At 41.8% G+C, this 3,842-nt stretch overlaps 1 pseudogene; it reads right to left on the bottom strand.

The window, feature by feature from the left end:
• Nucleotides 1-1,131: 1,131 nt before the first annotated feature.
• The window catches only part of LOC103735296, a 5,378-nt pseudogene continuing 2,667 nt past the window's right edge, over nt 1,132-3,842 (bottom strand).

Here is a 3,842-nt window from a genome sequence, read left to right as displayed (position 1 = left end):
CCTCACTGATTTTTATGCAGTTGAATTATTCATTCTATTGCCCAACTGGGGCTCTCTGTTTAAATTCATAGATATTGTCAAACTGGAACTCTTTTATAAACTGGGGAAGTGACTTGCTTTTTCAGTTGTTTCTTTTTGTTGTTGTTTTTAGTCTGGTAGTGGCTGGTCTGTAGTGGGAAATAGTAAAAAGGATACTTCACTCCCCATGCCCACCCCAGCATCACCTTCAAGTAATGTGATACCACCATTTCTTGTGTGCTTTGAAAAAAATTTCAGTTTTCTGTCTTCTTTAGTGTTATGAAAGCTATTATTAAAAGCATTGTTTACCAAATATAGGGAGATGATGGGAGTCCACATTAATTTGGGATTCTTTGTGAGCTTTGATCCAAGTTATTGGCTCTTTCCAATTTAAAAAAATTTTTATTGTTAAAGCACCTTGCTTAGAAAAATTTAAATATTCATGTCTGCAACAATTGTCTCAAAATAATAAACTGTTCAATTCTTGTCATTAAAAAAACACCAACCCCCCCAAATAAAACCCCTATTTTTGTAACTTTACAAGGTAAAAATTTACAAAATATGTGACAGTTTCTTTTTTTGTTTTGTTTTATTTATTGGGATAGAGTTACAGCATATACAGGCATTCTGTGCTTTGCCAGCAATTCAATCTGTTAGGTTTCCACCCAAGGCTGAATATCATTTTTTAAAAATTTTAGTTATTTTTAAAAATTTTATGTGTATGTGTGTATTGTCTGCATGTAGGTGAGTGCACCCATGTCATGCAATGCCTGCAGAGGTCAGAAGAGGCTGTCAGATCCCCTGGGATTGGAGTTACGGACAGTTGTTAGCTGCCATGTGGGTGCTGGGATGTGAACCCTGGTCTTCTGCAAGAACAATCAGTGTTCTTAACTGCTGAGCCATCTCTCCAGCCCCATGAATATAATTTATAATTCACCATCCCACCCCCTAAATATACACAAGAACCTTAAAATTTTACAAATGGATGAAGAAAGTCAATAAATAGTTTTGCTTTAAAAAAAATCAAAGATTCATAGTTGAGTTGTGTTTTGATAATTCACAAAGAGAATCCATTCTTTCAACATGGTTAAGTCATCTTCTTTCTCCTTTTCCTTATTGCATTCCATTTGGTGGTCCTCCAATAGGCCCTAAATATGGGCTATTTTTCAAATAATATTTTTCCAACTTGGCCAGTATATCTTTCCCATATGTATATTTGCACAGAGTAGTGGGGTTGAATCTTGTGCATGATTATCTTTCTCTGAGTAGGTTCACCCATATCAGTCATCTTCTGAAGCATGTAATTGGCATACTGATTCTTTATCATGGTGTATAAGGCACTGTGAGGACCATCATTCTGACAGCAAACCTCATCAATCAGTAGAGCTCTCTCAGCACGGGAGGCATGACTAACACACTTTTCTACGACATTGCTGGCAAATTTGTGTTGACTCAGGGCTAAGACCTTTCCTCTGATTTCAGAAACAATTTTGCTCTTGTCTTCAGGTCGACCATGTTCCGGTACACGCTGAATAACATAATTGCCATACTGATCCTATACCAACTGCTCTGTATGTTGGTGAAGTTCTTCTAAGATAGGTAAGATCTGCTCTGCAGTGCAATGCTCTGAATACACTGAATTACTGCATACACTGAATTACTCTGCATCCGTAAGGATGGGTTGAAAGTACAAACACTTGTCCTTTGAAAGCATCAATGAACTGCAGAGACTGTGCTGAATACATTCAATATATTTCTGTATAACATGGTTTCCATTATGATCTTTAACACATTTGAGCACATGACCATCTAGCTCCTTTACCATTTCACTCTGCTGATCATAAGAAATGGACTCCAATGCTTTCTGAATGATGTAGCAGCCATACATCTGCAAGTCTAAAGGTAGAACATTACCACAAATATGAGTAGCTAGGGCTAACTTTTGATCCAAACTCCCAAACTCAAAAAACTTCTGTATAACATAGTTTCCAAAAACATCCATTATTTGTTGATACGCTGCCTGTAGAATTTCATTAAATACCATCTGTTGCTCAGCTGAAGTAGCTCTTTCTAGTTTTTGCTGTATGAATCTAGAACCATGCTGGTCTTGAGAAAACTCAACATGTCCAATTAAATCTCTAAGCTGAAGGTTTGGAAAGTGGTTGTTTCCAAAATCTTCCAATAATCTACTTCCGCCAGAAGGCATAATATCAGATCTGTTATACCGGAGTTGAGAAGGAGGAAAGATCTGGCTGCTGGAACTAAAGTGCTTGAAACACTTTGGTACTTTGCTTCTGCTCCAGGTGCTGCAGAGATATACCAATCACTACCATTCATCAGTCCTTGTAAATGCAAACTGGATGAGGATCCATGTGATGAGAGTGATGGTGGTGGCCTAAGTGAATGTCCTGGAGTTTGGCTCAGCAGAGACATGCCTACTGGATTTAGAGAGGTGGAAAATCCCAGGCTACTGTAAAATGGTTGCCCTATGGGTGCTAGGCTGCTACTAGATCTTTTGTACAAGTCAGAACTAGTAGATAGAGACTCTCTCCTTGTGGCACTACTACTTGCAGAACTGCCAACTGATGAACCATATCTACTGAGGGCTGAGCCTATAGCAGCTCCCAAAGAACTACCACTTCCAAAGCCAAGAGATGTACTTCCAGGTTGACCAGGTCCGTGAGAAAATAAAGAAGGCCCAGCAGGCTGGGCAGGACTCTTTACTCAATCGCAGGGCCTATGGCCTGTGAGAAGTCTGATTGTGGGGAGCTCAGTGACCAGGCCTAGCATGTGACATCTATGGCCCATCTACCTTTTGTAGTACCATCTATTAGCCAAAGAACTGCTCCCATAAAATGAATTTGACCACAGATTAGTGTGTGGCTGCCGCTGCTGCTGTTGCTGTGGTGGCTGAGTACCAGTTGGCCAAAATAGATCATTTGTGCTGCCTGTAAGACTATTTGCAGTTCCTCCAGCTGCTGCTGCTGCTGCAGCCTGTGCTGCTGTTGAACTAATTAAAACAGGTGTTGGAGCCTGTGCTGGATAGCTTTAGTGTCAACTTGACACACCTGGGTTGAGGGAGCCTCAGTTGAGGAATCTCCTCTATTGGACTGGCCTGTGGCCATGTCTGAGGGGCATTTTCTTGATGAGTGATGTGGGAGGGCCCAGCCCACTGTGGGTGGTGCCACCCCTGGGCAGGTATGTCTGTGTTGCATAAGAAAGCAGGCTGAGCAGGGGCCAGGGGAGCAAGCCAGTAAACAGCATTCTTCCATGGCCTGTACTCCAGCTCCTGCTTCCAGGTTCCTGTTCTGAGTTCCTACCTTGGGCTCCCTGATGAACTACAACCTGGGAGATGTAAGCTCAATAAACCCTTTCCTCCCCAACTTAGTAGTGGTCAGAGTGTTTTGTCACAGCAATGAAGAAATAAACTAGGACAGAGATTGGTACCGAGAGTGGGGTATTGCTGTGACAGACCTGACCTTTGTGTTTTCGGGAGGACTGTGGAAGTGTTTGGAACTTCGGGCTGGAAAAGCCATTGCATGCTCAGTTTGTTGCTGTGGAGCTTGGAACAGTTATGCTGAAAGAGTTGTAGATGATGGAGGCCTGGCTTGTGAAGCTTCAAAGAGAAGAGGAGACCATCAGGGCTGTTTGCATGAGATTTTAGATTGAGAATCTGTGGGTTCTGGTCAGCTGGGGCTGAAGAATCAGCTGTGATTAAGAAGAGACCAGAACCTGAAGCAAAACCTTTGCTTTACTGGGACAATTGATGCTGGTTAGCTGGGGCTGAAAAATCAGCTGTAAGTAACAAGAGACCAGCATCACTG

This window comes from Nannospalax galili, unplaced genomic scaffold, assembly GCF_000622305.1.
Source record: "Nannospalax galili isolate Female #2095 unplaced genomic scaffold, S.galili_v1.0 scaffold717, whole genome shotgun sequence".
In the NCBI taxonomy this organism is placed as follows: Eukaryota; Metazoa; Chordata; class Mammalia; order Rodentia; family Spalacidae; genus Nannospalax; species Nannospalax galili.
This window is presented reverse-complemented; position numbering and strand designations above follow the sequence as displayed.